The sequence below is a fragment of the Schistocerca nitens genome, chromosome 1, assembly GCF_023898315.1.
Source record: "Schistocerca nitens isolate TAMUIC-IGC-003100 chromosome 1, iqSchNite1.1, whole genome shotgun sequence".
Taxonomy (NCBI): Eukaryota; Metazoa; Arthropoda; class Insecta; order Orthoptera; family Acrididae; genus Schistocerca; species Schistocerca nitens.
Genome location: NC_064614.1, coordinates 765,471,395 through 765,484,021, shown reverse-complemented (window position 1 = coordinate 765,484,021; position 12,627 = coordinate 765,471,395).

Here is a 12,627-nt window from a genome sequence, read left to right as displayed (position 1 = left end):
GATCTAGAACCTGCGAGTTTGAAGTATGCAGACTGGGTGCAGTGCAGCTCCTCAGGAGCTATCTGAAATCGAAAATGGACATCAGTCGATGCTACATTACATTTATTGGAGCTTATACCTAACCACAATAAATTAAACTTAAATTTAACTAAATGGTACTAACCCGAAATTTGAGTTCGATTTTTAGGGTTTGTTTCACAGTTTATGGTTTTACAAAAATTGTTAATATTTGTAAATTTCGCATATTATAGGGTTAAGCTGCCAAGAAAGTTGTTTACTTTTCGGGGGTCAAAGTCAGATGTTAATAGGCTGAATCGTTTTATTTTACCAAGTTCAGCACTGTCGGGCGTGGCCGGCGCTTGGATAGTTGCCCATCCTGGCCGCTATGCACTGTTGCCATTTTTCGGGAAGCACTCAGCCCCGTGAAGCCAATTGACGAGCTACTGCCGGCCGCTGTGACCGAGCGGTTCTAGGCGTTTCAGTCCGGAAGCGCGCTGCTGCTACGGTTGCAGGTTCGAATCCTGCCTCGGGCATGGATGTGTGTGATGTCCTTACGTTAGTCAGGTTTAAGTAGTTCTAAGTCTAGGGGACTGATGACCTCAGATGTTAAGTCTCATAGTGCTTAGAGCCACTTTGAGGAGCTGCTTGACCGATTAGTAGCGGCTCCGGTCAAAGAAAACCTTCATAACGACTTGGAGAGTGGTGTGCTGAACACACGCTCCTCCTATCGGCATCCTCAGCTGAGGATGACACGGCTGTCGGATGGTCCCGATGGGCCATTTGTGACCTGAAGACAGTGTGTGTGTGTGTTTTTTTTTATTATTTTACGTTGCATGCAGTTTTGAAAACTCGTTTCTCGAGAAAAACCTTTTTGAAGTGTAGGGAAAACTTTTATATGTATTATTGGTTAATTTACATATAACCTACATATTATTATATATTTATGATGTCGTTGAACACAAATCTGAAGTTACAGTATATTTTCAAAATTAAAAAAGGCTAATCCAATATGGTGGACCAAAAATAATGTTTTGACCATTTTTAACAAAAATTGGCAAAATAGAGTGTTTTCGTGGCTTACGTTTAGTCTGCAATTCCAGGGCCGTGTATCAACCCATTTTATCGTATTGTATTGCATGTTAACCGAGGACCTAGAAACGACGGAGAGGCTCCGAACCCGACTGCAGCAGCAGTGGTCCACAACCCCACGACGACTACCGCAGTCTACTTCACCCCTCCGCCGCCCCACACCGAACCCAGGGTTATTGTGCGGTTCGGCCGCCGGTGGACTCCCCAGGCAACGTCTTACAGCAGACGAGTGTAACCCCGATCTTTGCGTGGTAGAGTAATGGTGGTTTGGGCGTAAGTGGAGAACTTGTTTGGGCAGCAATCGCCGACGTAGTGTAACTGAGGCGGAATAAGGGGAACCAGCCCGCATTCGCCGAGGCAGATCCTCACTCTGACTTTTCCTGGAGAGTAATTCCTTTGTTCTTCTTGGCGAGAAAAGCCTATCTGGCTGCGCTGGATTTGCTGCAGTTGGCAGCCTGCAAACATATTTGTCAGCTTTTTCGGCGAATATGTTTGCATACATATTGCAGTACAAATCATTTTGTGAAAGTGCGTCACGGCATGACGAGTTTAGTACTCGAGCTGGGCGTCTGCGGCTGAGAGCGTCCCACGGCGGCTGTGACACTGTTTCGAACATTAGGCAGCAGAAACTTTTGTAAGGCACTGATTGAAAACCTTTTCTACCCAACATTCTAGACACATATATCTTTCAAAAATTGCAAAAAAAAAGAATTTTCTACTGTTTTGAATGAGGACCTGGTCTTTACAGTGGCATTCCCGTTGCGCTCGTAATGTAAATGCCCTTGCTTTTAATTTCACTGAACATCGCTTTGATTTTTCTATATGCTGAATCCGTCCTTCCGACAACCATTTCTTTTTCGATTTCTTCACATTTTTCATGCAGCCATTTAGCCTTAGCTTCCCTGCAGATCCTAATTATTTCGTTCCTAACTAAATTGTATTTCTGTCTTCCTGAATTTGCCTCATCAATTTTGGAATTTCTTTCTTTCGTCGACCAAGTGAAGTGTTCCTTCTGTTTCTGCGCAGTTACCGTCTTGTACCTGCCCTACGATATACTTTCCAAATTCTGTGATTGTCCTTTTTAGAGATACCTACTGATCTGTTCATCATCGCAGTACCTATAGCCTCAGCGAACTTCAAGCGCATCTCTTCATTTCTTCTACTTCTGTATGCCACTTTCTTGCGCATTGATTTCTTACCTGGATTTCACAGATGATGTTCTCTCGTAAATTTTACAAGTTGGGTGGTTTGTTGCTGTAGAGCTTGTCTTTTAGATCACTCCAGAGGAAAATGTCAGCTGATGTCAAACAAGGTGACTTGTGGCAACAGTCCTTCCGAAATCACTCCTTTGTGGAAAAATTATTCAATCTCAGCCGTTGCCACTCGATATGTGTGACACGTGGAGCTATCCTCTTGGTACCAGCGGATGGTAAGTTCTTTATCACAAATTTCCGAAACATTTCGATGTAAACTGCATTTGTCATAGCACACTCGAAAAAAAATGGTCCGATGATGTGGCGCAGTGATATTGCACAGAACATGCCAATCTTTTAGTAATGCAGAGGTTGCTCAACCAGTGCACATGTAATATCATTAGACCCCAAACTCGTATTCTGAGAGTTTACGTAGCTGGAGAGGTGGAACCTTGCCTCATCACTAAGCCAAGTATACTGCAACATTCCTGGCCTCTGAGCGATAGATTGCTGTACCAACTGCAAAATGTAATGCGTTTGTTTTTGTCATTGATATTCAGTTCCTGAAGAACTGAAAACCTGGATGGATACCTGCCCTCTTTCTTAGGAACTCTGTGACATGTGCTCCGTGACATTCCACATTCCTGAGATAAACGTCGAACAGACTTTGCAGGAGGGGGCAACAATAGTTGTTTCACGTCAGTCACTTTTTGTTCCGATAATGGCGACCATCCCCCACCTTGAAGATCCAACGCCGTTACAGTGTTCTCCATCTTGTTCATCAACTTTTGTACGCAGCAGTTAGACGGTATATGCATGTCACCAAACCCTTTTACAAACATTCGCTGTTATGTCTTAATGGAACCAGTAATACAATATTGTTTCCAAGAAACACGCGCTCTTCGACAGAATAGCGATACACTGTGGCTAAACAATGAACACTGATATGCAGCCACAGCGATGCGCGTAAAGACACTGTTGCGTCAAAGGATGTCGTACAGTACAGTGTTGCCAAATCAAAAGTCGAAAATTACATGGTGCAGTTTCAGCGAAATTGTTAGCCATGTTTATATAAAAAATGGCTCTGAGCACTATGGGACTCAACTGCTGAGGTCATTAGTCCCCTAGAACTTAGAACTAGTTAAACCTAACTAACCTAAGGACGTCACAAACATCCATGCCCGAGGCAGGATTCGAACCTGCGACCGTAGCGGTCTTGCGGTTTCAGACTGCAGCGCCTTTAACCGCACGGCCACTTCGGCCGGCTAGCCATGTTTGTGAGGCCTTTTTCGAATGGGCACCTTGTATAATTCATGACGGAAAACTATTATATTTACCAGAAGACTTCAATGTTCGAAACTCACACCTGTTATATTCAGTGAAAAATCCTCTAAACCTTATCTCTTAAGAACAATATCGACTTATTTTTATGTCTAACTAAAACATAAGTTTGGGGTACCACGGAAATGGTACATATTCATTGTGTTACAAATCCAGAGCCAACTCTTCTAAGCTTGATTTACAGGCAAACAACGAGATAGATCCATTTCAGATATAAACCTTGAATAAGTACAAACAACATGTAACGACTTAAAGAGAACTCTCACGAGGAAAGCAGACAAGACAGTCAACAGAAGAGGAAAGAATATGGAAAACATTTAGCAGATTAAGAAACAGCTGAAGAAATTTTTGGTAAGGATTACAGGTGTGGTCTGTTTGACTGTAGAGGAAGCAAAAGTGAAGTAAGAGTAGAGATCAGATTCCCGTAAACGTCGACGGCAGTAGAAACGGGGAACAAGATCTGGTTGGACAAGGACAACTTCGTTTTAGAAACATAGGAGAAAACCGTTAAAAGTCTCCTTACGAGATTAAAAACGCTTATCCAGAAAATCTGTGATTAAGACAGCGGCTTCTGTGGATTACCGGAAGAATCTCCCACTTCTTAATATTTCAACCAGTGAAGCATATTGCCACAGGCAGCTACCATTTTACTTATTCAGTAATCATTTGCTTCCTTGTGGGAAATCTGCATTTTATACATAAAACGGAACGCTTTCCAGCAAGGACCTTATGAAATGTGTTCAATGTTGTTGCAACTCTGTTCAGAATTTTGCTTCACTCTGTGCCCCTATTCTGTGATTCCTGTTTTGGACAGAAGAAAGGCATCTGAATATAATGTTTTGGAGTAACTAAGATGGCGCACGTCAACTTAAAGTTTTTATTTTTACCTCTATGCCTCCTACATAGGTGACGTCACTGCCTGCTGCGGTGGAATGCTGTGTGATCTGTGTTCCTCTCCCGTCGCAGTAGCACGTCGTTATTAACTGGAAATCACGGCCCTCAGCAAACACTTTAAACAAACAAGATACAGTCCCAATAACTGCTCCCCTACATTTTCACTATAGTGAACTTCATAAAACCACGAATAGTAGTTTACTTCCGTTGCAACTCTTAGCTGTCATAGTCTTCGCTTTGCTTGTAATACAGAGTACATGTAACAATAGCCACCAAAATTTTACTTTTCTTTGCAACCCATAAGAAAACAGCTAGTGTTTGTGTTTTCGTTTGTGCTGATAAGGAAACTGTTAATGAAAATGATAAATTAGGTCTCGTTTTTACGTTATGATAATTTTACGTTGTTGCTTATATAAGCTTGTACATTTATCTACCTTGGTGTTTTTCCTTGGAGGAAGGTCACTGAAGACGCAACCGCTTTGCCTTGCGTTTCTAGTTTCTGCTGGTGGTTCCCTGGTTAGTGCACAGCAGTAATCGGCTCCTCCATGGTTACTGTACAGCAGTAATCGGCTAACACTGATTCTCCCCACTTTCCCTGTAATCTAAATTCCATGTCCGAAGTTTGCAGGTGAAAGTGTTCTCTCATGTTGTCGGTTACAGCACCACAGTTGTTAGGAAAGAAGTCCAAGTTGGAATCTAGGGAGTGTAACCTTACATACATGTTGGATCCCACTCTGCTGTAGCAGTGTAGAAGGTTTGCCGTAAGTCGTTACAGTTTTCTGCCCTTTTGCTTTCTAAAAATTTGTTAACACTTGAACGATGGCATCCCAAGCTAACTTCTCATCACCCGCCACGATGGTGTTGAAATGCTCATCTTTGTACAGTTTGCGTGCATGGCAACCCACGAAAACCTCCTCTTTTATTTTGCCTCGCTAAGACGTGCGAATTCCTCGCGCAAATGGAGAAATGTTTCCCCAGTTTTGTTCATGACATTAACGAATTTTTTCATTCGGATCACCTTTATATGATGACTGGGAGAACTGTGCTCTCTGATGCTTCGTGCATAACACTGTGAGCTCCCCCTTTAGATGACTGACACTTACGCCAATCTTTCTTTTTATAATGAAGTGCTTTGGCATGGATATCCCAGAGGCCTAGGAAGCAACAGAGTTTGTCGTAGCCGTATAGTAGCCCAAGTAATATGCCTGTAACTTTCAGATCGCTATAAATTCGCTATAAATCTACCATTTAAACGTGTCATATCTCTGCCCTAATGATAACTGTTTCATGTTATCGTATGTTTCTTTCATGTAAGCTGCATACTCAATCGGAATTAATTGATAACATTTTGTCATAATGCAGTAGCACACACTTGAGACATACTTTGGAGAAGTCGATGAATAACCTGCACTGATCGTATTTACAGTCAACTCTCTCAGCTACCATTGGTCCCTGTGCATATTTCAAAGTACTTTTCACTTTTTAAAAATGGAAGGAACAGCATATGGCGGAGCGCAGTCATGTTTACCATCTTATTCCACAGCTTTACCTTTCGGTAATTCCAGATCTCTCATTAGGACATTAAGTCCACAATGTGTTATTTTCTGAATCTCTGTACTGTCATCGTTACACACAAAATCCGTGTCTTTCGAATGGATTTTGAAGGTGATGGTGCAGCACTAGTTTCACTGATGATATCGTCACTATCACAATCCTGTGAGACAGGAGCAGGCAGCCAGGCTCCATGATGCACTACTGGTCTCATGGCCGACGGTACGTTAGGTTATGTGAAGGAAGATTTTCTATTCTTCGAAATACCATGTGTTAATGGTGTGTCATCCAAAAATAACAATCTTTGCCATGGACTCATGTTTCTCGCCAACGGAAGATCTGTTATGATTCAGCCATGAATGAAGACTCGAAACGCAATATATGCAACATACATGAGGAGTCCAGGGCTTGTCCTGTCACAGCCAAAGCACAGTGTGTACGCCTTCTTAATGTATAGTGTTATAGGCCTCCTTTGCGGCTTCTTTGTTGACCGCAAATAGAGAAAAATTATCGCTACTGTTTATTCGTTTGCGAGACATATTGAATGACTTGAATAACAATGACCACATGCACCAACTACACTTCAGTAACGCGTTCTTCCAGCACACGAACGGAACACAGCTTGTAACAGAGCGAAACTACTATATGAAACAAGCTCCGCTCCTCCATTCTTCTTCCCCCTTGTCTTATTGCTACGAACCAGGGCTAAAAGTAGCGATAAAATAAACACACCTATTGTTGACTGAAATTTCCGAGTTCTGTTTACCATCATTTCGAATATGGGGAAAAAGCGACAACGAATGCTAAAAAAACATATTTATTATTAAATGCACGTCCCTTCAACTTTGAAATGAGAGCTACTTCGTTATCAGTGTGGTCGATATAGTTATCAAAAATTCATTTCATCCGATTCACTTATTCACTTTGGACTGGTGTAATCCTAACTCCGGCATAGCACGTGAATCGCTTTCCAATAAATAATTACAAATTTCCGTAACAAGACCGTTTTCAAAAACAACAGTTTTATATAATAAAGCACATCCACACGTAATTCACATCTTAATTAACAGAAATGGGCCAACAACTATGACAAGAACATACACTCGAAACAAAGAACATTTTGTGGATCAGAGTATAACTCCCAGTTAGAACACATTAGTAGTGGTCAGTTGGTTACTTTTTTTGCAGAGAAGTTTCCTACGCTCTAGTAATTTCATTGAACTGAGAACGATGGATAAAATTAATTTGAAAATGTTGGCCCCAACGAGACATGAGTCATGGATTGACCATACACTTATATAATGATTAATTCTAAGCAGATCGTCTGATTACTAAATGAAACAGGATGCTAAATTAATTTATTACAGTTTGCATTTAGAAAAGATTCACATGAAGAGAACTTTCAAGTACATAAGCCAAATGATCGTTTGACATGAATGATGCTAAAGCCTTGGCAAAGAAATGAGTATAAGGGAATAAGTAAAGTCACCATCTCAAGTCATCATCTCATAAATGTCTGTGAAAATGTGATAAGTTGTGCCTTATCAGTGACTGCGTGTTTGCGCCGAGAGAATGATTTCCTAATGCATGGCTATCACATCAAAGAATGAGTTGAATTTGACCTCAAACTTACCGTGAAATAACAAGGTTCGATACAGTTGCTCGTTCCTATTATCGCGCATACACGTACCATCTGAGTGTTTTCACCCGTTTGCCCCTGTTCCCGTAATCCCACCAAACTCTGCAAGTCGATGACCAGAAATCGTGGTCAGCTACTACGTGCTGCTTGTGGAAATCTGCTCTCGTCAACCCCCGGGGAAGAAGCCTCTCCTTGACGCCTCCCAGAAGAGGAGTCTGTGCCCAACGCTGCATGGTGGAGAAGTCAGTTGTACTCGCTTTCCAGACTAAGTCTTGCTGCACGACTTCCATCCAAGCAGACTCCATTTTACATAATTCAGACCATCAGCAAGAACATCTGATACAAAAACCACTGCTTGCTCACATTAATCTCAGCCACATCATCAAACTGCTCCTTTCAATTTCCAACAAAGATCATGATTTCACCTGTTACTACAGATTTTCAATCCTCATTGCCAGTCATAATTTCTTCATCCACTTCAGTCAGAGCCTCCCCTCGTCTAAGCATCACATATCTGCCCATTCTAATCTGTTTCCCCTTTAACTCAGTCCTAGCTCCATCGAAGTCTGGTGGCAAGTTCTCTTCTACCTTGTCTTGATTCACTGGTTCAAATGGTTCAAATGGCTCTGAGCACTATGGGACTCAACTGCTGAGGTTATTAGTCCCCTAGAACTTAGAACTAGTTAAACCTAACTAACCTAAGGACATCACAAACATCCATGCCCGAGGCAGGATTCGAACCTGCGACCGTAGCGGTTTTGCGGTTCCAGACTGCAGCGCCTTTAACCGCACGGCCACTTCGGCCGGCTGATTCACTGGTAAATCATCTGATTTATTATCTACACCGCAGTGTTATCGTTGAAACCACTTCTTAATTCGTCTCTCCAAGTTCTCACTTTACTGATCGTACTATCCATTTGTCGCACTGATGCTGCTGGTTGCTCCGAAATGTTTATCGTAGATCGTCGAAGTGCTTTCACTTGGAATCCGGCACTGTCTACCGAATCATTTCACTGCGAACTATCCTGAATAAGCCCCCATGTGCGGCGAAAGAAAGATAATATGATATGAATCAGTTACTTCTATTTTTTTTACCCGACGCGCAACTCCACAAATTATATTTAGAAATAACGAAGTTCCTGGGTTTTAGGATGTACGGAGGTATTTTTACAATTTGGCTACCCTACTGCCTAGAGAGCACCCAAACGTATTTGTCAAATCGTTTCACATAGTTCAAAAATACCGGATGTTTCAAAAAGACTGACCTGATTTTGACCCGTATTAATTACGAAATATAGGATGCCCCGGCAAGGAAATGTGAGTTGCTCGAATGCACGTGCCCTACAGTTTCAAAACATCGCCGTTAGTAGTCAGTGTGTCTTCTCAGTTTCCAATCTGTCAGATGTTAGATGGCGTCTTCTCAACTAAAGGCGTTTTATGTGCTGCAGTCAGCAAAGAGTGAGGCGTGTTTCTGATGACATGACGGAAAAAAATGCAGCAAACGTTGGAGCTAAGTCCACGAAAGTGTACGTACTGCGCAAGCAGAGAACTACCAATGCCTCATTGACTCCCAGGCTAGTGTTCTACATCTACATCTACATCTATACTCCGCGAGCCACCTTACGGTGTGTGGCGGAGGGTACTTATTGTACCACTATCTGATCCCCCCTTCCCTGTTCCATTCACGAATTGTGCGTGGGAAGAACGACTGCTTGTAAGTCTCCGTATTTGCTCTAATTTCTCGGATCTTTTCGTTGTGATCATTACGCGAGATATATGTGGGCGGTAGTAATATGTTGCCCATCTCTTCCCGGAATGTGCTCTCTCGTAATTTCGATAATAAACCTCTCCGTATTGCGTAACGCCTTTCTTGAAGTGTCCGCCACTGGAGCTTGTTCAGCATCTCCGTAACGCTCTCGCGCTGACTAAATGTCCCCATGACGAATCGCGCTGCTTTTCGCTGGATCATGTCTATCTCTTCTATTAATCCAACCTGGTAAGGGTCCCATACTGATGAGCAATACTCAAGAATCGGACGAACAAGCGTTTTGTAAGCTACTTCTTTCGTCGATGAGTCACATTTTCTTAGAATTCTTCCTATGAATCTCAACCTGGCGCCTGCTTTTCCCACTATTTGTTTTATGTGATCATTCCACTTCAGATCGCTCCGGATAGTAACTCCTAAGTATTTTACGGTCGTTACCGCTTCCAATGATTTACCACCTATGGCATAATCGTACTGGAATGGATTTCTGCCCCTATGTATGCGCATTATATTACATTTATCTACATTTAGGGAAAGCTGCCAGCTGTCGCACCATTCATTAATCCTCTGCAGGTCTTCCTGGAGTACGTACGAGTCTTCTGATGTTGCTACTTTCTTGTAGACAACCGTGTCATCTGCAAATAGCCTCACGGAGCTACCGATGTTGTCAACTAAGTCATTTATGTATATTGTAAACAATAAAGGTCCTATCACGCTTCCTTGCGGTACTCCCGAAATTACCTCTACATCTGCAGATTTTGAACCGTTAAGAATGACATGTTGTGTTCTTTCTTCTAGGAAATCCTGAATCCAATCACAAACCTGGTCCGATATTCCGTAAGCACGTATTTTTTTCACTAAACGTAAGTGCGGAACCGTATCAAATGCCTTCCTGAAGTCCAGGAATACGGCATCAATCTGCTCGCCAGTGTCTACGGCACTGTGAATTTCTTGGGCAAATAGGGCGAGCTGGGTTTCACATGATCTCTGTTTGCGGAATCCATGTTGGTTATGATGAAGGAGATTTGTATTATCTAAGAACGTCATAATACGAGAACACAAAACATGTTCCATTATTCTACAACAGATTGACGTAAGTGAAATAGGCCTATAATTATTCGCATCTGATTTATGACCCTTCTTGAAAATGGGAACGACCTGTGCTTTCTTCCAGTCGCTAGGTACTTTACGTTCTTCCAGAGATCTACGATAAATTGCTGATAGAAAGGGGGCAAGTTCTTTAGCATAATCACTGTAGAATCTTAAGGGTATCTCGTCTGGTCCGGATGCTTTTCCGCTACTAAGTGATAGCAGTTGTTTTTCAATTCCGATATCGTTTATTTCAATATTTTCCATTTTGGCGTCCGTGCGACGGCTGAAGTCAGGGACCGTGTTACGATTTTCCGCAGTGAAACAGTTTCGGAACACTGAATTCAGTATTTCTGCCTTTCTTCGGTCGTCCTCTGTTTCGGTGCCATCGTGGTCAACGAGTGACTGAATAGGGGATTTAGATCCGCTTACCGATTTTACATATGACCAAAACTTTTTAGGGTTTTTGTTTAGATTGTTTGCCAATGTTTTATGTTCGAATTCGTTGAATGCTTCTCTCATTGCTCTCTTTACGCTCTTTTTCGCTTCGTTCAGCTTTTCCTTATCAGCTATGATTCGACTACTCTTAAACCTATGGTGAAGCTTTCTTTGTTTCCGTAGTACCTTTCGTACATGATTGTTATACCACGGTGGATCTTTCCCCTCGCTTTGGACCTTAGTCGGTACTAACTTATCTAAGGCGTACTGGACGATGTTTCTGAATTTTTTCCATTTTTGTTCCACATCCTCTTCCTCAGAAATGAACGTTTGATGGTGGTCACTCAGATATTCTGCGATTTGTGCCCTATCACTCTTGTTAAGCAAATAGATTTTCCTTCCTTTCTTGGCATTTCTTATTACACTTGTAGTCATTGATGCAACCACTGACTTATGATCACTGATACCCTCTTCTACATTCACGGAGTCGAAAAGTTCCGGTCTATTTGTTGCTATGAGGTCTAAAACGTTAGCTTCACGAGTTGGTTCTCTAACTATCTGCTCGAAGTAATTCTCGGACAAGGCAGTCAGGATAATGTCACAAGAGTCTCTGTCCCTGGCTCCAGTTCTGATTGTGTGACTATCCCATTCTATACCTGGTAGATTGAAGTCTCCCCCTATTACAATAGTATGATCACGAAACTTCTTCACGACGTTCTGCAGGTTCTCTCTGAGGCGCTCAACTACTACGGTTGCTGATGCAGGTGGCCTATAGAAGCATCCGACTATCATATCTGACCCACCTTTGATACTTAACTTAACCCAGATTATTTCACATTCGCATTCGCTAATAACTTCACTGGATATTATTGAATTCTTTACTGCTATAAATACTCCTCCACCATTGGCGTTTATCCTATCCTTGCGGTATATATTCCATTCTGTGTCTAGGATTTCGTTACTGTTCACTTCCGGTTTTAACCAACTTTCCGTTCCTAATACTATATGCGCACTATTTCCTTCAATAAGAGATACTAATTCAGGAACCTTGCCCTGGATACTCCTGCAGTTTACCAATATTACGTTAACTTTTCCTGTTTTTGGTCTCTGAGGACGGACGTTCTTTATCAACGATGATAATGTTCTCTCTGGTAAGCCGTCAGGTATTTTATCGTTTCGCCCAAGGGGGGTCCCTCTAACCTAAAAAACCCCCGTGTGCACGCCACACGTACTCTGCTACCCTCGTAGCTGCTTCCGGTGTGTAGTGCACGCCTGACCTGTCTAGGGGGGCCCTACAGTTCTCCACCCAATAACGGAGGTCGATGAATTTGCAACCATTATAGTCGCAGAGTCGTCTGAGCCTCTGGTTTAGACCCTCCACACGGCTCCAAACCAGAGGACCGCGATCGACTCTGGGCACTATGCTGCAGATATTAAGCTCAGCTTGCACTCCGCATGCGATGCTGGTTGTCTTCACCAAATCAGCCAGCCGCCGGAAGGAACCAAGGATGGCCTCAGAACCCAAGCGGCAGGCGTCATTCGTTCCGACATGTGCTACTATCTGCAGCCGGTCACACCCAGTGCGTTCAATAGCTGCCGGAAGGGCCTCCTCCACATTACGGACGAGA